Source organism: Ochotona princeps, chromosome 1, assembly GCF_030435755.1.
Source record: "Ochotona princeps isolate mOchPri1 chromosome 1, mOchPri1.hap1, whole genome shotgun sequence".
Taxonomy (NCBI): domain Eukaryota; kingdom Metazoa; phylum Chordata; class Mammalia; order Lagomorpha; family Ochotonidae; genus Ochotona; species Ochotona princeps.
In genome coordinates this window covers 90610058-90636253 of record NC_080832.1, presented here as the reverse complement: position 1 = coordinate 90636253, position 26196 = coordinate 90610058, and the positions used below count along the sequence as shown (strand labels likewise).

Below are 26196 nucleotides of genomic sequence, written 5' to 3'. Positions count from 1 at the left end.
CAAGTTTTCTTGATTATCTACTTTTCATATGTGAAGCACCTTTCTTTTAATAACTTGCTTCAATAGACAAATAATTAAGTGGTCTCTTCCATAAGAAGGCAATTCTCAATTTTTATTCTTGGTCTAGGACAGGTATCTCTTTTTGCTTGTATTATAAACAGAATTCTTTGGTTGTCACCTTTAGTCTCTCATTTATTCATTAATTCAACACGTGTATGCTGTGTGTGTAGTAGATGCCATTTGTATAGCTGTCTGCTGGTATGCCTCTCACACTAGACTGAGACCTCTGGGAGATATACTGTTGTTTTAGTATTCCTGGGAGTCATGTTTTATAAAGTTGGAATAAACACTGAACTCCTGAACATGGGACTGTTGCTCCTGGGAGAAATATAGGACTAGGTTCTTAGAAACTTATATAAAAACACTGTCATCAACCAAAATGCCATTTGAATTAGGTAGGTTCATTTTTCACTGTCCTTATAGAACAAATGAATCTTATCAGTGTTGAAAATCTGTTCTTCCTCATCCCTTTTCCTATACACACTTGGTAGCTATTTTAAAATTTTTCTCAATATTTTATATTAGTCTCAACTGATAAAAACTATATATATTTGTGTATTAGACTGATATTTTGATATGAAGATTATTACAAAATGCTGAAATCAAGGTAATTAACATGCCTGTCTTCTTCTGGATCTGCAAAACATTCCTTCCTGCAAGAATGACATTTTCCAGGTTCCTTTTGGGATAATTAAGCCACTTAGCACCAGCCAAGAAAAATGTAACAACTGTAGATGCTGAATAATGTTGTTAATTTTCCCTGTTTTCTCAGCATTCCAGTAACACTGTCCACCACATATTTTTAGAATCAGTCATCACGTAACGAATTCATGAGCTTAGTGACTTTTCAATCTTGTCCATAGTGTTATCACAAACTGCAGATAGCTGGGTTTTTTTAACAGTTTCTGAAAGGGCTCTATTTATAGATTGATAAATTTACTCTTCCTTTTCCTAGGTATATGATACCCTTGATCTATTAACCTTAAACTCATGGGCAATAGCATTATAACTGATACCTGAGTGCAATGATATAATTCATGAATTTTCTCTGAAAGATACTTCACAGTCTTCCTGCTCTTAGGAATACTAGACAGGACTCAACACTACCCTTGTGGGGAAGTTTAAAGAATTAGATCACTGTTCAAAAGAAAACAAAATACACCAGTAGACTGCAGAAAGGGCACATACAGTAGCTGACACTCCTTGCCCTCAGCTGGGGGCATGCACTTATTGTGATGAAAATTTTTAATTGCTCCACACATATCTGTGGAAGACCTCAAATAATGGCAAAACTACTGGCAGTACTGATGATGGGATTACAACTTTCAATAAGCAGGTAAATTTGCAAATATAGACTCTATGAATAATAAAGATCAATTATCTTTTTATTAAGTAACAGGCATTCAGTGTTTGCCGATGCAATGAAGATTATAAGCCTATTTCTCAATTTTTAGTGATTTCAATTTTTTTCCCAAAGATCTGTCGATTTATTTTATTGGAAAATCAGATCTACAGAGAAGAGAGACAGAGAGGAGATCCTCTATGTGCTGATTTACGCCCCAAGTGACTCCGAGGCCAAAGTTAAGCTGATCTGATCTCACTCCAGGAGCCAGGAGCTTCTTCTGGGTCTCCCACATGGATGCAGGGTTCCAAGGCCTTTGGGCCATCCTGGACTGCTTTCTCGAGTCACAAGCAGGGAGTTGGAAGGGAAGTGGGGCAGCTGGGACACAAACTGGCACCTACATGGGATCCCAGTGGATGCAAGGCAAGGATTTTCACCACTAGGCCACCATGCCGAGTTCAGTTACTAGAAGTTATAAATTTGGACTTGATGTGATTGCTCAATGGCTAAATCCTCCCCTTGCCAGTCCTGAGATCCCATCTGGGCTCATGTCACAGCTGTTTCAGTTCCCATTGATCTCCTAATTTATGGTCTGGGGAAGCAGCAGAGGATAGCTCAAAGCCTTGGGACCCTGCATTCACATGGGAGACCTGGCAGAAGATCTGGCTCCTGGGCTGGATCAGCTCAGTTTCAGCTATTGCAGCCATTTGGGGAGTTAACCAGCAGATGGAGGATCTTTTTCTCTTTTTCTCCTTCTCTATAAGTCTGATATGCCTGTCAAATAAATAAATACATATTTTAAAAAGAAACAGGTTATAAATCTGACAAATTCTGTTTTGCTTAAAATGTATTAAAGGAAGATCTTGTATGCATATGATATATATTAACCTCTATATAATGTTTTTATACATTTTATAAAATTTTAATGTTATTCATTTTAATAGGCAAAGTGTCACAGAGCGACAGAGGGAGAACGAGCAAAGGGGGAAATGGAGAGAGAATTGGAGAGAGAGACTGAGAACAAGAGCACACTTCCATCTGCTGGTTCACTCTCTAAAAGCCTGCAATAGTTAGGGCTGGGCAGCATGAAGCAGAAATCAACTCCATCCATGTCTCTCATCTGGCTGGAAAGGATTCAAGTACTTAAGCTACCATCTCTACCTCTCAGGAACAAAAGCAGGTGTAGCAGAAGGCAGATGTGGGACTTAATCCCAGGCACTTTGCTATGTTATATACTTACCAAAACTTTCTTAACTCACTATGCCACAACATCTGACCCTACAATATTCATTAAGATATTGAAATTTTTGTGTGCAAAAATATGAGATACATACGTGTAACTAATTATAACCTCTGAAAGTAGGAACTCGAGAGTATTGTGCTTTCTGATATAAAAGTTCTTAGCTTTCAGCAAAGTAAATATATGGCAGCTAAATATTGAAATTTCCATCAAAAAGTTGTATTTTTTAAGAAATGAAGAAAACCAATGAAAAGATATCAAATCCATGACTTTTACTATAAAATCTAAGTATGACATATGGAGAAATGATTTAGTGGAACTCACTAAGACATGAATTTAGTTTGATCTTCAACTAACAAAGACTTCGAAATGACTGATGCTCATCCTCTTGCTTGTTTCTGTCTGTTGAAGACTTTCTAAGATGCTTAGAGTTAATGACACATGATCATTGCTAACAGCAAAACTAATGCACTAGTATGATGAGTCACGTCTAAAGTTTGAATGAACTAATATTAGTATTTGCCTAGTCAACAATTGCATAGCACTCAGGCACGATGTTAAAGGTTGGGAATTAACTATGAATGTAACAGATATGGCTCTATTCCCATAAAGCTAGCAGTCCACATGTATATATATCATTGGGTATGTGTGTGCTCATACAAGTAAAACAAGAAATAACAATATACAAATTGCGAATGCTACCAGAGGAAAAGTCCAGTGAATGAAGAAACTAATTATTATGGTTGTGGGGAGGGATGATTGTAGATGGCGTCTGTTTTTGAATGTTGTGCCCTGTTAAAATTCATGTTGGAATTTAGTCCTTGATACAACAGAATTACTTGGAGGTTACTGGGCCATTGGGGATATTTGAGTAGATTGTAGCAGTACTTTATAGATAGCCCAGATAATTAGGTCCTTTTGCCTTTCCCTTCCTTTCGCTCTATGAGGGTGTGCAAAGAGGGCCTTACCAGACACCAGATGTTGACTTCTTTATCTTGAACACTTGAACCTCCAGAACCATAAAAAGCAAATTTCTATTGTTTATACATTATACAGATTCAGGTGTTTTGCTCCAGTAGGAGGATTAAGCCAATATTTTTTCAGAACTTCAATAATCAGGTAAACTCTCAGGTGAGATTGGATAAAAGAACCTCTTGAGGAACAGTTTTATAAACTACACAATTACAAAGACCACCAAGTTGAAAGGTGACTTGAGGTATCTGTGGTAGAAATTTAAATAGCTGACTCAAAGCGCTGTTGGATGCTGCGACATGAGTAGACTATGCAGGATCTTACGAAAGAATAAGTTTGTAGTCATCTCTAACAAGTGCATCTGAAAATCACTACTGTTATCAGCACTTTATAAAGACTACATGGATAACTGATGCAGAATGCAATGTAGGGGGATAGCTGGGAATCAGGGACACTAGTTAGGAGTTTGATGCAGTAGTTGGAGTAAGAAAAGATGGATATCTGAATTGGTTACTAGAGGTAGAAGGGGAAGTTCTCATGTTCTAAACAATATGATTTTTGATAGACTATGGTTGTTTGTATTGAGTTTGTGCTGGATCACAGAGTAGGAGTCAAAGAAAGAGCGCACTATGGTTTTTGTGGGGTTTGCCAACCAAAATTTCCTATATTCATAGCTTGTTCTTTAATATGACGGCGGGAGCTTGAAGAGGTGAAGCCTAGCTATTAGGTGACTGACGGGCTCTGTTCTCAGAAAGAATTAAGATAGTTCTTGTGGCAGCAAGGTGTTCTACGAGCGAGCTTGACCCCCACACTGCTTTCTGGCTTCCTGCTTTGTGCTGTGGTCTCCCACATGTCATATCAGGTCCTTGCTAGAGCTGTGATGGTGCCAGTGCCATGTCCTTACACCATCACAACTGTGACTAAACCTCTTTTCTTTTAAAGCTGGCTCATCTCAGGTATTTCAGAATAGTAATAAATGAATAGACCAGAGGGGATCCAGAATGAGACTTAGAATTCTTTCTTGTTGATATTTGATTGCTGTCTTTTGAAAAGGAAAGGTTGGATGGTTACCTTTGAGATGTTGAAGCTGACATTTAGTTTACAGAATAAGAATAGTAGCGTTGGGCCTCACAAACAGATGAGTGGCATTAGAAGTTACAGGCATGAAAAAGATCAGTTGTAGAGATAAAGTAGGAAATAATGAAAAGAGAACCTATGCCTAGTTTGGAGGCATTTTAATGTGTGATAGAGAAGGATCTTGCACGATCTCTTTATTTATTTATTTATTTGAAAGACAGAGTTGCAGAGGTGAGGAAGGAGACGGAAGGAAAGTTAGAGAGGAGTAGGAGGAGATAGAGAAAATTTTCCATTGGCTGGCTTATTCCCCTAGATGGCCATAATTGCCAAAACTGGGCCAGGCCAAAGTGATAGACTAGAACTCCAGCTAATTTTTCAACATGGGTGGGTGGTAGAGCCCAAGCACTTGGGTCATCTGCTGCTGCTTTCCCAGGTGCTTTAGCAGAGAGTTGGATTGGAAGTAAAGCAGCTGGGACTAGCTGTCCCATAACGTTGGCACCATCCTTCATTTAAAAACAGATATATTTATTTGAAAGCTAGAGTGATAGATAAAAGGGAGGAGAGACAAAGAAAGAAATCTGTTCTTTGATTTACTCTCTGAATGATCACAACAGCCATGGCTGAACAATCCTGATTTCCATATGGGAAGCAGGACTCAAGTGCCTGAGTCAACAACTGCTGTCTCACAATTGCATTAGCAGTAAGTTATATCAGGAGAGAAGAGATTCAGTCCCAGGCAATATGATATGACATATGAGTATCCCAAGTGATTACTTAACTCACTGAGCCACAATGCCTACCCTGTATAGTCCTTTTTAAACACAGATAAGGAAAGATAATGCTGCAAGGCATAAAAAAATTGTTTCTGGTTCAGCTAATTGCTTAGGAGCCGAAATTTGGCCCCACACCCATCTCTACCATGAACTACTAAGAAGAAATGTGCTTTAATTGAAAAATTCTGTTTTACACTCATGCAAATCTAGGCTCAGGTCTCAAGGCAAGGTCATGACAAGTATGAATTGCAGCATTGCTGTAAAAAGGAGAGTCAAATGAAGACAAACCTTTTACAAGGGCATTCTGTACATATTATTTCTTAATTCTAAATTATGGCAGCATGCAAATGATATTACAATGCCTTAAGATACAGATAATTATTTTTTAAAATTTTATTTTTTCTAAGATGTTCTTTATCAACTTCAGGCATATTCATGTTGCGTACATGGACAAAGCAAGAAATTTCAACTCATTTTGTTGGTTTCTATCAGATGTTAATTAAGCTATAACTTACTGTTTTCCATGTGTTCAACACTATGCTAGGCAGTTTATAGATATATTAATTCATTTAATCCAGAGAACAGATATATGAGAAGTATACTGTTATCATTTTTATTTTATAATAGAGAACAATCTAACCAGGAAATTAAATAACTTGGTGTGTGATTCTGTTCTTAGCCATTATCCTTTATTTTTTCTGTTCAAATTATCTTTGTTCTAGACTGCTGCTGGTGCTATAACAGTAGTTTAAGTTGTGAGATTTATAAATAGCAGAAATTGATTGCTCAGAGTTCTGAAGGCTGAGGAACCCAAGATCAAGGTTACAGGAGGTTGGCAAGGATTTGCTTTCTGCTTCAAAAATGGTAGAAGGGCAAACAGGCTTATAAGTGAAGGATACTGAACCCACTCATGAACTTGGAGCTGTCATGACCCAATCACCACCTAAAGGCTCCTAATACTCAAGGCCAACTTGATATTAAATTGCAATTTATGACTTTGACAAGGTGGGGTAGAGGGCTCCAATATTCAGACCACAGCAATGTCCAATATCTTTTCTAATATCTCCCTATATAACCCCTCCCCCAAATTGACACTTTAGACTTGGAAAATATAATACAGATTCAAAAAAGCAGAATGCCAAGAAGAATAAGAAAGTCATATGGACCCTTTTGCTTTATAAACAAAAGTAACAAATGGACAGAAAAATGATTGTACGCATTCTGCATACGGAATAAAATGTTCAGTTAATTACACACTGAGCAATGTGGGAGAGGGTCTGAATCACCAGACATGAGCCAAGCAGAGTTGTTGGTGTATAGCTTCAGGAAACGCAGACAAGGAAGTGGCATTGCTCTATGCTCCAGAGTGCCTTGCTCTTGGAGCCGAGAGGTGGAATTGCTGGGACTGGGTGAGGTGACATCTTATTGCAAACACTGGTCAGCATCAGGTTTGTTTTCCTCCTTTCCATAAAACTGGAATAATAGACAACTTACTACCATTACTTTCTTTTGTAAGGAAGTGACTTGAATATATTATTGAAGAATCTTTTTCAGTAGCTCTAATTTCATTTAAATCTTATAAACTACAAGCACAATCCAATTACTGATGGTAGCGAAGAGTTCATTTCCTACCATGAAGACTTATATGATCTATGGCCTCTGACTTATGGTCTTCAGTGTGAATGCCTGCTTCATATTTTTTGCTACTAGCAGATGTTTTCAGACTTATCTCCCATCTGTAGGTGGCAGTAACTTATTACTGTTTTTGTTACTCTGCTCAGTGGAGAGAAGATTAAATTGAGGTTAGAGAAATAGAATATAAAGAGAATATTGTTCTACCTGTGGGCCAATATAAAGAACAATAACTCAGTGCTTTCCAATGGATGTTTCATTTCCTTCCCCATTTTAATTTGAAATAAAATTGAAATATGTATGTATTCTCAGGAGACTCTCACCTAGCCAGTATGAACTTATGTTTACAACAGGTTAAACAAACCTAGAACAAGAGTGTAAAGGGTATTGTATAAATCAGCATTTCGAGAAACCCAGTGTTTTGTCGGGTGATGTATCACGGCAAGATTAGTTTAGACCTTAAAGTCTGCAGTTATATTTACATTAAGCAATGGCATTTTTCCTTTTAGTATATGTACACAAACCATCAAATAATTATTCCTTCACATGGACAATAAAAATAGACTTCTTTCTAAATTACTTCCTGATTCCCAGTGTCAGTGTTTAAAGGAAACAAAAAGCAAGCTCTTTCCCCCTTACAGAAAAGGGATAGTAACTGTTGAATTGCAGTTCTTTCACTTTCTGCTCTTCTGCCTTGTTCATATGCAAAACATGCTTCTTTACAGATGGAATCCACCCATCCTTGCCATTAAGGAAACACAGCAGGACCCAGAAAGGATTTGCTGAAGCTGAAAACTGACTTTATAATTTAGCTCTGAGTCTCCATGCAGTATAAGTCACACTATAAATCACAACACCAGATCCAAAACCGTAAGGCAAATAGAATGAAACATGCATTTTTCCCCCTCACATTCTTCTTCTCTTGTTAGGACAATTAAAACTGCAACCAGCTCCTCTCTTGCTTGTGATTTAGCAGTTAGTCAAGTAGAGTGACAATTTCAGGCAACAGTTGAAAAAGCCATAAGAAAAGGAAAACATAGCCAGTGAGGTGAGGCAGTTATTGTCAAAGTGAGCCAACAGATACTGCCAGGTTTATAAAACAAAATCATCTTTCCGCCATGGTGAATACTTCACACATTTGCTTAGCTTACTTTCATGGACTCTCCCTATTGGTTGGAGTAAGCTGGCTGATACTTCTGTTCTTTGACTGCTTCAAAAATTTAACTGGAGCTACAGAGATTAAATCAAGTTTTATTTTTTTTAATGACTTTAGGCTATGTGCTTAATGTTTCCATCTTTCCTGTGTTAGTAAAATGCTGCTGGTCAACAACAGGCTTTCTCCTCACACATGGACAATTTATAGCATAGGGCTCTTCCGTTTGAAAGCATAGGCTACTACCTATGAGCTTTCTTCCTAAGAGCTCTGAAAGCTGGGATTCTGTTGTTTTCTAATCTTGGTTTTGTAGCAGCTGGCAGAAGAAAAGGTAAGTGTGAAGCCAGTGTATTACTCTGTAGGATTTTCTGCCCCAGCATCCCCAATCTAATAAGTACCATTTATGCACAGCTGTAATTTTGGTTTTTAAGTGGCTTGTTTTCAATTTTAACAGAACATTTAATAAATGCAAAATGAACGCTATTTCCTGATAAGCCGGAGAAACTTAACCTTTTAAGAAGCACTCAGGTATCAAACGGTCCTTTCTCTCATAAGAGTCAAAGGGTAATGTAACAGGCCGGCACATCAGGATCTAAAAACTAGTTCTGAAGTAAAGAATTCTGTGCAACACAATTCTGCCTCTTGCATATATATTTTTATTTGGAGCTGAAACTGGTGGTTATGCCAGCTGGACTGATTTGTCTGGCTTCAATAAAAGCATCAGCACCATGGTTCGGTGCTTAACCTCACACTGGCATTTGTAAAATCTGATAGAACAGCTGAAATTTTCCCCTCAGTAGCCAGCAAAAGAAGTTAATTAGACCCAGAAGATAGAAAATATCATGGATACCATATGAAAAGGAATTTATCATAACACTGTTGAAAAATAACATGGGATACAGGATTTAACAAATTTTACTTTAAAATTCCAGGTAAGCTATTTAGGCCACAGATTTTGAGAACTTGAGCAAGTAATTTAATGTTTTTGAACCTGTTTCCTAACTTTGTAACCAAGAGGTTATAACGCATGAGGTTTAAAAATGTACATCCGCTAGAGACAAATTGTTCATTGCCTCTAATAATGTATAGTAAATCACTTAAAGTGTGGTCACTGTGCTTCAAGATAACAATATTATTTCAGTAGAGTTTTCTGCAGCATGCAGTAAAGGGTGATAGCTTAGATCAGAGGATAAGAAGATTGCTTGAAGTTTAAGCCAAAATCCCACAGAGTCCAAGTGACCCTGGATTGATTGTTTAGTCTGTACTTCAGTTTTACCATCACACTGTTTAAGCATAGTAGAAAGTTTGCTGCAATGAACTGAGAACAGACAGATGAAAAAGGAGAAAAGGCATGTGCAAAAGGAAGAAAAATGATGGAATGAGCAAAAATCACAGGGGTGGGATCATCCACAGCAGCATGATTCAGAAACTTAAATGTAATCCTCTTTCTGTAGAAAGGCAACAATGGGGTTAGGCAGACAAGTTTTAGGAAATTAATGAATGATTTTCAGCAGACCTTTATGAACTTGGAGAAAATACAATGTCCTATGGCAAAGTCTGAGGACCCGCAGAATACCCAATAGAGTGTAAATGATTCTCTCTGGGACTGAACTAGAGGACAATGACATGGGACCAAAGTCTATCCAGGTGTGACGACTGGTTTTTCTTCTTGTGCTTTGACTGTAGTTAATGAAAGCTCAGAGAAGGGATCAGAGATAATTGCTTCTTTGTTGCATCTGAACTTCAGGCAGTCAAAGGAACTTTGCACAGTCTCCCTGAACTTGAAAGGGGCAAGCAAATCAATATTAGGGGGATCTTTATGCTAAGTCAGTTTAAAAAAATGCTTTTATTTGAAATACAGATTTACAGAGAGGAGACAGGGAGGAATTTTCCATCCACTGGATCACTCCCCAGATTGTTGTAATGGCTAGAGCTGGTGCGTTCCAAGGTGGGGAGCCAGAAGTCTGGGTCTCCCAAGTGGGTGCAGGGGCTAATGACTTGCACCACCCTCTCCAGCTTTCCCAGAACATAAGCAAGGAGCTAGATTGTCAGTGGAGCAGCCAGGACATAATCCTGCTGCTGGTGCTGCAGGCAGAAGATTAGCATGTGAAGCCATTGTGCCAGCCCCATGCCGAGCTTTTGAAGTTTTTTTTCTTTTTCTTTCTTTTTTTTTTACTTTCTTTTAAATTGTTCAGTATGTCTAAACATGCTATTTTCTTGACAGGCCATTCTGAGCCTCAACAAAACAGACATAATCATTTTTTTAGCATTGTCCCAAAGATTGAGCTAATTTATATAGAGCTACTGGGATATCGTAAGCAATCAATGATCTTACACATTTTTTTTATCTTTTGCTCTTGCCTGGTACCTTTTTTTTTCACCTTTTTCTCTTGCAGGAAGTGTAGTGGCAGTCCATTATCATGTTAACGTGCTAAAAGACAAAAGAACATATGTTTTGCGTAGGAGGCAAGCATTTGGCTGATGGTTATGACATTGTCTAAATGTCCCCACGCCATGTTGGAGTGCCTGTGTTGAATCCCTAGCTCTGACTCTGCACTCCAGCTTCCTGCTAAGCAGACCAAATGAAGGCTCCTGTGTGTGAGGCATGGACTGAGTTCTGAGCTTTTGGTTGCTACCCTTGGCTGCTCTGGGATTGTAGCAATAATTCAGGGAGTAACTAAACAGATGCAAGTCAGTCTGTCCATGCTATCTCTCCCTGCCTTTCAAATAAATACATACAAATAAAAAATGGAGTTAAAAATTCTATTATAGCCAGGGACTACGATAATTGCTGAAAAGAAGAGAAAGGTAGAAACTGAATGACCTTGATAATGCTAACCAGTGATCATAGAATTTACCTGTGTGTGTCAAAACATGGCTATGAATGTGACACAGGTCAGTTATGTGAAGTTAACTTTTTTTGACTTTTGATCAGCTTACGTGTTTCAGTTTTAAGTGTCACTATCTAAATAAATCTGTGAATAATTTGGAAACAGAGACATAATTAATCCCCTCAGGCAGTATTGAGGCTGCTTGTTCAAATCAAAAGAACATTCACATCCCATCCTTTTCAACATTCTCTTCCTAAACAAAAATGTCCTTGCCCTGGGATGTTTTATAATTTAGAGCATTTTGTAACACATAAATGTATTTTATGTTTATACAACTCTGGTGAGTTGACCAAGTTAGCATTGGTATCCCTTCCATCTTACAGGCAAGTAACTGAATTTTTAAAAATTGATTTTAAAATTTACTTAATTTTTTTGAAAGACAGAGTTACAGAGAGAGAATGTGAGACACACAGAGAGAATGAGATCTTTCATCCACTGGTTTCCTTTCCAAATAGATACAATGGCAAGGGATGGGCCAAGCAGATGTCAGGAGCATGGAACTCACTCCAGATCCTTCATGTGGGTGGCAGCATCCCAAAGCCTTGGACCATCTGCTGTTGCTTACCCAGGCAATGCAGCAGAGAGAGGATCAGAACTTGAGAAGGCAGGACTTGAACTGATGTGCACTTGGGATCCCTTCACAGGCAGCAACTTAATCCAGTGCATCACAATGCCAGCCCTCAAGAAATTGATGTTTTGAGAGGTAAAGTGTCTTGTTCCAAATAATATAACCTTTAAAGAGCTAAGCTAAAGAATTATTTAACAGTGTTTGATAAGGTTCGCTATTGCGGGTTAGTCTTAAGTATCTAAGATTGTACTATTGTAAGTACCACTGAAATTACTACCCCATTGTGACTAATCACTTTTCTACTTTAATTATAAAAAAATGGAGATCTTTGAAATATGCCTTTTGAACCTATCATAAATACATATATATACACGTATCTGCCACTTGAATATAATTTAGGTTACCATTCTTTTGGCTTTTAAAGGAAATGTCTTAAAAGAAGGAAATTAGAACAACATGAATACAAACATCAGAAGATAACTTAATCTGAAATAAAAATGTGATGTCTTACAGTATAATATTTTCAAGGACAAACTAAATTTTCTATGTTGTACTCCTATAATTTTATAGGCTTATTTATCTGCATTGGAGAGACAGCAAAACAATCACAGCTGGATTTACAGATGCATCTAATGGGGGAAAGAACAGGGATATGTGTGGAAGCATTTTTTGGCTTATTCCTAAAAGCAAACTAAAAAAAATGAAAGCACCCATGGAATTGAGATTGGAGCCAGAAAAGTAAGTGTGGGAAGATGGATAACCTTTGATGTCAAGTTGATTTCTCATATCTCTGTGGTCCAATTTCAGTTTGAATATTAGCTATGAGATCTGCAGCTGTCTGTTCTACAAGGCTGGAAAGGTGAAGGCAGCATATTTCAGAGGTTTCTGAAAACTCTATTAAAAATCTCTCCTGTCAGATGACCCTTGATAAACTTCAGTCTCCCTTTCAGTAAAAATCTCCATCTCCACAAGATGGGCTCAAAAAAGGATGATGTTCACCACTATTAAGTCTCCAGTCAGCCATGTTAGGCAGTTCAGAAATTTCATGGGATTTTTTTCCTTGCTTGGCAGTTTCAGATGTGTGACTCAGTAAATCTAACAAGAAAAGACCTTGATAAAAATACGTGAAAACTAGTTCTATGTTATTATATTAAGCGGACTTTGATTTTATATAATAGTATATAATATTTAGCTAATGGTATAATTTAATCCAACTTGAGCTTGCTGATATAGCTTTCTTGTGATATATTTATTAACAGATCATGAGTCTGTTCCAGTATTTATACATTATGGCAATATCATCCCCCTTAAGCATCTTGAATCTATAATGCATGATTCATTATATTCCCTTTTTAAGGCCTTAAAAATGTCTTACATAGTAAGTTTTCCATTTTCTTGTTAAACTGGCTTGATGAAGGTTTTCGTTTGTCTGAGGGCTGTTTCAGAACATGAAATCCATATGATGTAAGCATAAGGAAAAATTTCAGAAAAACAAATTTACTTTTACTAATTAGGATTTAAAGAAGTGCATAAAGCATTCAAAAGTTTCATTTCTAGTGCATAAATTCTAGACACAATATCCTAACAAGTACTCGACTTCCCGACCTTGGGCTGCTAGAAAGTTATAAATGCTCTATTTAGTGCTTAAATTTGTTATAGGATTATCATTATCTTAAATAAATAGAATCTTTTAGTTCTCTGAGCATGTGTTATTAAGCAAAAAATTAACAAAAGATTGAAACTAAGTTAAGATCAATGATAAGTTGGCTTTGCAAATTTGCATTTGTCACTCTGCATATGTGTAGACTGTAAACCAATCAGGATGACATTTAATCTTCATTCCTCCCTGCTACATGACTTTGTGAGATCTAGTTGAAGAGTCACTAATTCAGGAAGCAGGAAAGTAGTTGTTTCATTTCTGTTGCAGTCTCTTTCTTCAACCTGTTATCATATTTTTATTTGCTAGTTAGTGCCAGAGTTTCTTAGTGAGTGTAGCCCTTACTAGTACCCAAGGCACTGCCTGAATTTTACATTTGGGATGATGTACTCAATTGTGTTTCCCTAGTTCCCTGTGCCACACCCAAATCCTGCTGTAAACAGCAGTGTCGATGATCACTGGGAAAGGTGTTGGAAGCAGATGACCGAGAACTCTTCCTGGAGAGTTGCTGAGAATCTGAGAGAATGAGAACTAGGGCAATAAGGTCCTGATGCATTCTGCTTTGTTCTATTGTATTTCATTTACAAAAGAGAGAGTCAGGTGCTACATTAAAAATTCCAGATGGACGTGGGCAAGAAGGCCTACACAAATTCACTGGTCTTGTTACGGTGAAGTTTGCCATGGTTCCCAGGTTCAAATGCCCTCGTGTTGATGTGGTGCTTCTTGATTGTGGAGAAGTAATGTCATTCTCCTTGGGCCCAAGCAAGCAGGTTGACATTATCTTTCTCTTTCTCTAGTGTGATTTCTTTCTCCTTTCAACATGCATTTAGTATTCATTTTACTTCATTTTAAAAACAATATAAATATGGGGAAGGTAAATAGGGTGGAAAACTATTGTTTGACAGAGCATGATTTTATACTGGTAAAGTCATGACTCAGATGCAAATACAATATGAATGCAAGCTCAGGTTTTATTTAACTCTGTAATCAGTGAGGGAATAAGCAGGATGTCATAACTCCTTCAAAGAGCATTTAAGAAGCAATATTAAAATAACATTGAATTAGACTTAGTATTGGTTAGTTTCCACAGTGTCATAAACTATACCATTTAGTATATTTTTTTCCAGTTGGAAAGAAACCATTCTCATGCTTACTGAACAAAAATTTGCAAGCTAACCTGTGCCTCTATGAAATTGTATAATAAACTAAGTAACTGACAATCAAGCCAAGCATTTGAGTAATATCATTGTGACAATGTCATGTAATGTCTTCTGACTATTCCAATTTGAGGATGAATTTTGGGTCAAAGAGATTTGTCTCATTCTAGCATTCTCTGGATTTCCACTTCATCTGTCTTGCTAAAAGATTTTTAGTTGTTCTCTATATCGTTAGAAACAGATGTTTAATATCATATTGGTAGAATATAAAATAAAATGTTTCTCATTTTATTGAAATCAGCATGTATTCCCACAATATTTAATGAATGAATACTTCATAACTAGATGATATACTTCTAGATTATGAACAATAGCACTGGAAGGATTCCTAGGTATTTAGGATTAGCAGGGTCTTTACATTCACAAGTCATTTTAGAAAACAACCTCAAGGAAGCCAAGTGCCCAAGTCATATAGAAGTTCTGTTAGAAGACTTGCATCACTGCCTTGGCTTAGCAAGGAAATACCCAGTAATCCTGCACAGTGCTATCTCAGTGAGGGAGAAACTGTCCATCCATGTCTAATTCCCTCTAGGGGCTCATGTCATGTGGGGTCAGTTCAAAGGAAAATATTCAAATCCAGGACTCCTGGATAGGGCAGTGGATGGTCCACAATCATGGGGAGCCGGGACCGAGTTCCTTATACGCTGTAATGGCTTGAGACAAAGAGCCTTCATTCCATGAATAGGTGTTCTTCACACAGCTCTCCTTTCTACCATCCCTTCTCCAGCTCAGTTGCCAAGTTTTCTCTCTTTTCAGGCAGAAAATATCATTCTGTTACGATACAATATTCTGGCTCACACATGGGCCTAAACACTTATTGAGACTTTAATTTGTGTTTCTGTATGGATGGGCAGATGGAATAAAGAAATAAAAAAATGACCAGAACTCTTGTCAGCAGAGAAGAGAGAAATAAATTGGTCAGATAGATTTTCAGATACTACTGTATCTCATAGCTCAACCTGGAAATAATTTCCTATCTCAAGACTGAATCAGTATGCCAATTCTACTGTCTTTCAACCATGTTGGCCATGAATTCTATGAACCTAGGACTGCACAGTAAAATGCAGATCTTAAAGTCCTATGGTAAGTTAAATCAAATGTGAAAGAAGAGTTCTTGGGACAGAAGCACACTAAAGTCAAATATTTTTTTTTTCCAATTGTTGTTGAATAATGCCTGAGATGTAGGAGTATTTTAAAACTAAAAAATTTTTGCTTGCTGGGCCTTCTTTGTGTCATGTGCTGCACCATTTCTTCATGCTGCGTCTGAGAAAGATGGCATTCTGTGCAATGGTCACAGATATTCCTGGAAAAATGGCTTTTTTTGGGGGGGAGGATGAAGCATTAGAAATTTCTTCTAAGCATAATTAAATGGATTCTTTTCTATGGATTTTTTAGCATGTGGAAAAACTGAAAGTTTAAGAGGGAGAATAATACATGTGACATTTCAGAAATTTCAGAAAATTTCTTCTCCATCCCTTTGCATTATATATTCTTCATATATGAGAAATGCTTCATTTTTGGTGAACAATAATACAGTGTAGTTTAACTCTTTATATAAAAACTGAGGCCCAGAAATAATGGGATAACTAGATGATACACAGTTGTTCTATCTGTTAGATTGTTTTTCAAAGATAAAACTTTATTTTATATGTAGCCTGGTCCTTCAATGTAAACTCTCAAATAAGGGAACCGCTGACCACAGTTACCAAATCATTGAGACAGCTCACCTTTTTCATTTGTGATGAAACAAATGGCTGATTTCTGGTGTGGAGTTCTGAAGAGACTTCTAGTCCAAAGAACTGTAATTTATCCTGTCTCTGCTCTGTGTGACTGCAGCAATCATAACACACATATACCATTTTTGTCACACTTAGAACAGAAATTTAAACTATGTTTCAAAGATATTTTAAACATTAACATGATTTTAAAATAAAGCCATGTCAGAACTAAGGCACTGTATTATTTTCAAAAGCACAGATAACACTTGGGAATTGTTAGGTCAGGCATAATTAGTGGTGTTAATATCCAGATAACATTTGCTTGAAACTGCAACTTAAATTTAATGTCAATAAACAATGCCTAAATTTACTTTCCAGTGTTTTTCTTTTTAGTGTGTAATATACTCTCAAGTCTTGGGCAAGTTTTAACTTCTGGCTCTAAATCAGCTGAGGTTTAGATAGGCAGGTGGGAGCAATTTTTATTTCATTTTCCTAGAATAAGTGGTTAAGCAATTTTCCTAAGGTACATGATATACCAGCAAACAAGCCAGGAACAAAATGTAAGCCTGGGGAACTTCATCTACCGGTGAACCAAAAGGATTGCTTTGTTTCCTTCCTAAATTAAACTGCTTATTTTAAACATTTTGTAAATGTGAGCCAAGGGATTCTGAATATCTCACATTTTATTCTAGCTTTAACTTTGCTCTGTTTTCATTTTGTTTGTCAAGGTTTTCACACAATTTTAACAGTGGCATGTCTCATTATACGTAAGAAGCATGATTATCACAATTTTCTAAGTCAATGTTTTTTGAGGTGGGTGCAGTAATGCAATCTGTGATGGTAAGCCATGTAGATATAAACCAAGATTAAATGGTTCTACTTACAAAATAAACTTCCACATTTTGTTCTACTAAAAAACCATTAATAATTTTTGAAGAGTAATGAAACAATCAAGGGAAGTGTATTAGTAGGTAGATGATGTTTAGCTTGCCTGTTCTTGGAAGTAGAGAGAGTGTGGGGGTGGGGTGGGAGTGGGGTGGGTGGAGTGCTGGTGGTGTTGGTGAACTGCTTGCATTCTAAAAGAAAAGGAGAGAAAAGAGTTTTTAGATGGGATTTCAGCCAAAGAAGTTTCTTATGCCCAGGAAGATCACTCAGGGTAAATGAGTTCTCCATGTATTATTACCTAAGGGTAGAGAAAATTGAAGATGAGATTTCTGCCCACCCTCCCACTCCTAGTTGTTTGAGATTGCTGCATAAAAATAATATAAAAATATGTGTCGAATCTGATAGCAGTCTTTACCATAGGTCAAACCTTGGAACCTTTAACTCTGTGAGATTTTTCAAATCAGATATGACTTACACATTTTTTCCATATTTAAACTTACTTGTTCTAACTCTAATTGTATTTATAAAATGACTTTAATGGAAATATGATTTGCAGATATAAATGCTTTATGCTTTGTGAAAACAAACACCTAATCCTTTTTGCTGCACTCAAGGATGGCAGTAATAAAAGTGGTTAGAAAATCCATTTAAACTGCATTTGTACTTTACCAAGAGCCCTGTGACACTTACATTGGTAAGAGTTATGTTTTCCAAATATGTGATCCACTTTTATAAGGAACTAAAAAACCCTGCAGCTTCAGTCACACTCTCTAAGCAAGAATAAATGACCCCAAATCAATCCATTTTCACAATACCTGGCACTTCTAGAAGAGGGGAAAGAAATGAGATAAAAAAGATAAACAACAGCAATTGTGAAATCTAGGCTATTTTAACCTAAGACAGCCTTTTATATGTTCAAATAGAAAGGCACTTTGGTTCTGCATGCTTCAGTGTTTTACAAACTCAGGATTATTTTAAGCAAAAAGAATATGTTTAAAGAAAATCATTCCTGGGCTGGCATGATGGATCAACTGGCTAATCCTCCACCTGCAAGTGTTGGTACCCCGCATGGGTGCTGGTTTGTGTCCCAGCTGCTTCACTTCCAATTCAGCTACCTGCTTATAGGATAGGAAAGCAAAGGAAAGGAATTCAGAGCCCTGGAATCCTGCACCTGCATGGGAGACCTGGAAGAAGCTCTTGGCTCCTGTCTTCAGATTGGCTCAACTCCAGCCATTGCAGCCATCTGGGAGTGAATCAGTGGATGGAAGGTTTCTCTTTCTAGATCTGCTTTTCCAATAAAAATATTTTAAAGATTCCATATTTCATTTGTTTTTATAAATTCTGTGCAGGTTACACTGCTTAACACAAAAGATATGCTCCACACATGCTTGTAGTATAAGAGGAAGGACCACATTAATCACATAAATTTGGTACAAAATAACTGAAACTCAGATTATAGACAAAAGAAAAAATTACCAAGGTATTTTGTTGTGATGAATTACATCTCATTCAAAAATAATTAGTTAGAGCATGCCTGTACTTATTTGTTTTCTCTATGCTGATCATTTTTACATCATGTTTGGGAAATTAGAGTATGCCTCCTCAAAACATGCAAGAGTGTTGAAGAACTGAAGACAGCAGTCTACTTGCACAAAAGCGAAACACACAAAGACAAATACATCATGCACAGCAGCAGGGGAGAACAAAGGTAAGCACTGAACCGAACTCGAGACTCTCATAGCACTGAAATGACGCCAAAGAAATTTGTACTGCTAAAATTTACTGCCTGACTTTTATCTGCAGTTTGCCTTCTCCCAAAACTGTTACCTATAGATTCAATCTTTTTCTAGCATCTTGTCATCTTTCTACATTTCACAGCTCTTTGTTGAAGATATTCCAAATGCAATTTGGAGTTCAAAGTCACATTTTTGGATAACTACTCATCCTTTAGGTGTTTCTGTACAGATATGAAATCATGAGTAAACTTTATTTCATGCTTCTGAATGTTTTGTTATACAATTCTATTTCAGTTCCAAACTTATCAGGATTCATATTTTTCCCTAAAATTTCCATGTCATATATATTTCTTTGATATATTTTGAATTGTTTTTTGAATGTCTCTGAAACTTGCCATTTTATGAAAGACATTTAAGTCTAGGTTAGATGTCTGGCCCTATTAGTAAAAACGCCTGATTGGGATGCACACATTCAACACTGAAATTTCTAGGTTTGAAGTCCCAACTCTGCTCCCTGTTCAGCTTCTTCCCAATGTACACCCTGGGAGATATCAGGCAATAACTCAAGCAGCTGGGTGTTTGCCATTTGTATGTGAATCCTGGATTGAGTTCCCAGCTGACACATCTGGATTGTCCAGCTTCAACCATTGAAGACATTTGTAGAGTGAACCAAACAGAGCTCTCTTTGGGTCTGTCTCTCAAATAACCAAAGAAATAAAAATTCTAAAAGCAAGTTTTTATCTATGAAATATTTATATAAGAAATGGTATTTCTTGATATTTTCTTTTCTATGTCAAAAACATCTCTTCATAGATAGAGGAAATTAGGAGTCTGATATTTGGCCACCAAACAGAGATTACCACTTGAGGCTTGTATTTCCTTTTTTTGATACATATATAACTGGTATTCTGAAAATCTTCATAACTTAGAATTATGGCAGAAATGTATGCTAAGACACAATCTAACAGGACTGTTCAATGTTTATGCAATTCTCCAGGGAAATGTATCTTTATTTGATTCTCTACTATTTAACATTTAAAATAACACATAGTAACTTCATATAACTACGAAGTACACTGTGATGTTTCTATACATGTATGCATCATGTAGTGATCATTTGGCTTATCTATTATCTCAAACACTTGTTTTTAATTTATTTTTATTTGAAAGGCTGATTGTACAGAGAGGAGACATAGAGGTAAAGGTCTGCTGGTACACTCCACAAATGTTTGCATCAGCCAGAGCTGATCAGATTTAAAGCCAGGAGCCAGGAGCCTCTTCTAGGTTTCCCATGTGGGTTCAGGGTCCCAAGGACTTGGTCATCCTCCATGGTTTTCCCAGGTGATAAGCAGAGAGCTAGACTGGAATTGGAGCAAGCAGGACACAGCCAATGTTCCTATGGGATGCTGGCACCATAGGGTGGAGGATTAGGTTGCTGTGCCACCTTGTCAACTCCAAATCACTTAAATCTTTATAAATGATGTAAAATCACAAAAACAGAAGAAATAATTTTTATAATAACTTGTTAGGGAATAATACATAATATAAAAGGTGTAAAGTTTGATATCTCAAATTCAAAATAACAGAATCAAAGTTAGAATGAGTTTTTGGTAATACCAAATTGATATCATATTTAAATATCCTGTTTTAAACCTAATGATAACCACAATACAACATCTGTAACAGATAACAAAGTCAAATAAACAAATCAGAGAAAATAATTTTATCATAAGGAAATAAAGTCCTTATGCCTCAGGTGTGCTCATCTTTTCCTACCGGACAGGTAAAAAGATGGATTGTTCTGTGGATTTGGTATCTGTGAATTTGGCTCTGTGATCCTATTATCTTAAAGCCTCAAAGATGATTGAGTGCCTTTCGAGATTTTTAAGAAAAACATTCATCTTTGGTCAGCTCACTCTGATTTAGCTGGCCATTGGAGTGCAAGATTTGGTGGCTGAAAGAAAAAAGTGTTTCAGATTGAATGTATAATTATGCTCATCAAACTAAAGTTTAGAAAATTTTGGCCAAAGATAAAGAATGATAAGAACAACTCCTCATACCAAACTAGCAGCTCCTAGACAAACAAGAGAGTGAAATTACTTATCTGGAACCATAATGTAAAATAGAAAAGTCTCCAAAAGAAGGTATGTGTGAATTGGCTATTTTCAGATGACAGTAGGTCACCCAGCTCTGTGGGGTGATGCATTTAAAAGGAAAGTTGATGCCAGTGTTTGTTTAGATGTTTTCTGCCTGAATAGGGAGCACTGAACAGGGTTCAGGAAACTGAAATGTCATGCTTCTGGGAGACATGAGCCTCATGAGGACCACTGCGCTGTGGTGGCTGTTTGGGAAAGTGTCAACTAACAACTCTTTTGGCAGAGTATGTTTCCGATTCCTACATCATTTTCACCATTGAGATAGTTTTCCATGAGTTGGTGTAAGACATGTATGATAATGTTGCTTTAGTCCTCCTGTTTCTCACTCATATTCGAAGAAGATGGGTAAGTCATTCATTGTATGTTTTGCACTTCTGAAGGCCGCTTTTATTCATTGTCATTGTTACTTCAGTAAACAGTTTTGTTCATTTTTCCCTATGGCATTCAGTTTCTATTGTACTTTTTTTTTTACTGATTTCTGAATATCTCTATGTATTTTGACAAATTTTTGCCTTATATTAAGTGTTCTTATAAGAATTAAACAATGATTTTGTTTCCCTGCCTGACAATATTTTTAAATTAATCATACATAATCTTTCTCTTTTTTAAATCATGTCTGCTTAGTCTAGGATTTAAAAAATGTTTTTCTCAGTAAATTTTTCATTGTGTGGCACCAAATATTAAATGAAATATATATTTTTTAAAGGTTTATTTACTTTTTTATTGGAAAGGCAGGTATACAGAGAGGAGGAGACAGAGGGGAGACTCTTCAGTACAAAGTTTCATTCCCCAAGCAGCCGCAACGGCAGGAGTGGAGCCAATCTGGAGCCAGGAGCAAGGAGCTTCCTGCATGTCTCCTATGTGGGTGCAAGGTCTCAAGGCTTTGGGCTGTCCTCGTCTGCTTTTCCAGGCCACAAGCAGGGAGATGAATGGGAAGTGGAGCACCTGGGATGTGGTCCAGTGCCATTTGGGATTCCGGTGTTTTTTAGTTGCTACGCTATTGTGCCAGGCCTAATGAAGTGTATTTCTTTGCTTAGGAAAAGTATATAATTATCTTTAGAGTATGTTTGACATCACTGGCAGAAAAACATTTTAATATTTGTACTCTATAAAGTTTAATCCCTTTTTAATGAGTTAACTACAGCAATATCTTAAATGCTCAATTAACACAATGTGAGAGCTGCATAATACTATGCAATTGCATCTATGTCTAAATTTTTTACTTAAAATATGATTGGATTATGTTCCCTTCTCTATTTTCCTAGCAGTAGGGGTTACTTACAAACTAGAAGTTTCGAGGTTCATTGTTACAGCAATTTGACCAAATACAACACTTACAAGGATATTTAAATCCTATGATTAGTTTCTAGAACAATGTCTTCAGAGAATGACAACTAGAAAGGATAAATACTTCAAGATACTATTAATCTAAATATATGGTAATAAATTTATCTGAGATAAGCTCTTTTTTTCCCCATGATATTTAGAATAAAGTAGACTGCTGAGCTAGATTCTGGGTAATCTCGCCTGGATACAGAGTTACAGCTCAAAGATCTAGGCAGGTGATGTGTAACTACATGACTCTGTGACAATGAAGAATAGCAGAAATTTTATGAGGAGGTTGCAAGTCATTACCGAAAGAATGGAAAGGCTAAGACATAATGCCCTAATTCTTTATACTGTGTAATGGTGTTACTATTGCAATTTCAAATTCAATCTATGACTCCTATCTCATTTTGAAGTGCTAAATGGCTTGGAAACTAAATACATCAGAGATCATGAAAAAGTGACTTCTTTCTACTAGACAATGTTAAAAATGCCTCCAAAATGAGATAATAGGAAAAAAAGGAGATTGAAAGGAAAGAATACGGAAACTAACTCTCACATAGGACACTGAGGATAACCCTAAATAGATTACTTAATCTGGAAATACTATTATTTTGGCTTGAATATCCTGGACCAATCAAATATGCAACATTGATTTCATTGTCCATCTAGCCATCAGAAGCCTGTTGAGCCCTTTCCTAACAGAGTACAATACTGGTATTGAATAGGAGCAGTCGGAACAGGTAGAGGCGAGAACATGCCTTCATTCACATGTGGGACTTAGTGTCTTTCATGCATGAGAAAACAGATTCATACCTACTAAGCTCCTGAAAAAGTCTAAAATTAATGTCTCAGTAATTATTTACCATAATGTCAGTGACATGAGTTCTTAGTGCTATAGTTATACGGGGTGTATTTCCAAACCTGTTGCTCCTTTTCAATTATCGTTTGACCTATTTTAAAACATCTGGTGCGCAAAGGGGAAAGTAATTTAAATATTATCTGTTTAATTTGCTAACCTTCGTATGCCCTTTTGGAAACAGCTTGTTCAAAACCCATGGGGATTTAAATATTTAAAATAATCCTTCTGTATCACTTTTCTAACCTGAATTTCACTACATGCGATTTGGACTTTTCTGAAATGAGCAACCACAGGGGTTTGAAAATTCTAGCACAGATTTGTAATGAAATGAAAAAAGATTGGACACTATCCAGAAACATGTGATGATACTCAAAGCAGAATGACATTTGCTTGGTAAAGCCTCTGAAGCGTTATTTCCTTTAATACCTTTCAACATGAAATTTGTCTTCTATAAGCAGATTACCTTCACAGACAATATAGGGACAGCAATTTCTAACACTGCATGAAATCAAACAAAATACGAAATTAGTGATGGTTTTGATTATAAGTATCCACTGTAACTAGATTTTGTTTTGTAAAATCTGATGCGTAACTCTGTGGTACTGAAGCTCGGGTCTTACTCTTGTACACAACCTCAAGGATTAGTTCTTACTAACCTACCATTATTTTTTACATGTTTCAAAATAGGCATACATTCCAGTGAGAATTAGGATTACAGTATTAGAAGTGTGTGTGTGTGCTGTGCGCGTGCATGCACAGACTAGAACATTTCCCTCTGTTTCTTAAGTTTCCTGTATATCACATTAGTAAACTCTCAAAATTTGGATAAGAATCATTAAATCAGAATGGTTAAACTATGTTAAGAAAATTATTTGTATCTTCAGGTAAAAACTTACATACACATACTATAATGTTAAAATATTATCATCTTTGTACCTTGGGAAGGGAGGTAAAACATGTCTTTTAAATTATGATTTTCACTCTGAATATACACAATCCATTGCTTTGAAAATACAATTAGACTTATAGACTTTCAAAAAAAGAAACAAAAATAAAGCACAAAAACTTCCTTAGATCATTGTGTCCATTTTTCTGAGTCCAGAAAAGTTGAATATCAAATTTATCTTTTTCAAATTGATCTGATATTCTGAAAAATTTCTTATATCCAATTTCCCTTCATTAACAAAAGAAGAAAAGGGGAAGAAGGATTAGAATATTCTCTGGCTAGAATTGTAAATAAGATCAAGTCACTCCCATAGATAGCACAGACTGTTTAAAAAGACATAACCATAGAGTGAAAAAACTAGAAGAGAGTTTGGAACACATTGGAGAAAACTGTTTATGAAGCAGTAGTATAGAGAGGAAGGGAATCTGTTTTTGGCCAACAAAATGGGGAGTAAGATAGTTTCTATCATTTATGCCAAAGCCATAGTGGGGCATGCCTGATAGCATAAAGTTTATGCAGGCTTTGCTGGAAAACTACACCACTCAGTATATTGTGTATGGTGCATGCTGTATTGTGTATGTGTGTATGTGTGTGTGTGTGTGTGTGTGTGCGTGCATGTGTGTTATGGGGCACATAGGTAGCACGCCATGGGAATGGTAATGGATCTATATGTTCTACATCTTTGATCTGTATTCTCCTTTAACAGGCCTCATCACAAGACCACATCCTCCCCCACTACAGTCCACTTCTGGACTATTTTATAGACCACTGTACTGCTCTATGTATGACTTAGTAGTTCTGTTTTAGACGTATTTGGAGAGTAATAGACAATATTGTTAACTCTGAATGAAGCTTCAGAGCTATATATACTATTCTTGGTCAAATCTTCTACCCGCTAAGGCTCTTATGATCATTATGATAAAGTGGTTCTATTAATTGGATGTACAACTGATGAGTTTTTATTTCTAGCAACAAAAAGAGATCTTGATTTGGAAGTGGTTAAAAAGTCCATGTAGTTTGAGTGGATTCCTGTGGGGTAGCTGTTCAGAGCTCAGAAGTGGGTTTGGAAAGCTAGCCATGCATAATCTATGGCAAGTTATTAACAGATACACGTTTGTGAAAACATTTGCCCCAAATCCTGAAGATTTAAGTGTCTTGAATACATTTCTTTGTTTCACAAACTTCGGCTCCTAGCCAGCTATGAGGCAATTATAGAAGTAAACTGAAGAGAATAAACATATAAAGTATAAACAAACCTAGGACTACTTGGATCTATTCTGCTAAGACAATTATTTTATTTCCTATTTTCAAATGACCAAGATCAAAAGGAATTTGAGGCTCTTCAATTCATGAAAACAAGAGGCTTATTTCATATGCACTGAGCATTTAGTACCTCCAAGTTAATGTTTTAAAATAAATGTAACTTCTATTTCTGAGTTGGAAATATTAGACATTTTTCTTGAAAATTATAACACATTAATTTTCTAATACTGCACAATAGTGTTGCCACAAACTGAACACCTTACACCAGACTACATTTATTAACTCATAGTTTCCATGAGCCAAGATTCTGGGAAGGACTTCATTAGGACCTCTGCGTAAGAATCTCACAAGGTGCAGTTAGAGTAGTGATTAAGGATGGGGTCTCATTTAAAGGCTTGACTGGAGAAATATCCATTTCCAACCAAATGTTATTGTTGCAAAATTTAATTCCTTGTCATTACAAAGACTACAGATTCAGTAATTGCTGGTTATCAGCCAGTATCCACTCTCAGCTTTTCACTGTAGGCTGGAGGCCAAGGCCACACACATTGTCTTGCCACATGGGCCTCCTAAATTTTCTGTCTATTTCATTGAAGCCAGCAAGAGAAATGTAATTCACATTCCTGCTTAGAGCAGGGAAATTACATAGTAAAGGCCTATTCTACTGGCTATTTTGCTGCCTAAAAGCAAGTCACAGGTCACACCTCTAAACAAGGGAGAGG

At 36.6% G+C, this 26196-nt stretch overlaps 1 protein-coding gene and 1 pseudogene across 1 annotated transcript in view; one reads left to right on the top strand and one right to left on the bottom strand.

Annotated features, from left to right (window-relative positions):
* LOC131481299 (protein eyes shut homolog) overlaps positions 1–26196 on the bottom strand; it is a 1058324-nt gene that overhangs the window by 175583 nt on the left and 856545 nt on the right. The gene's annotated exons all lie outside the window — the stretch shown is intronic.
* On the top strand, positions 20764–21342 carry LOC118758271 (protein NipSnap homolog 3A-like; annotated as a pseudogene).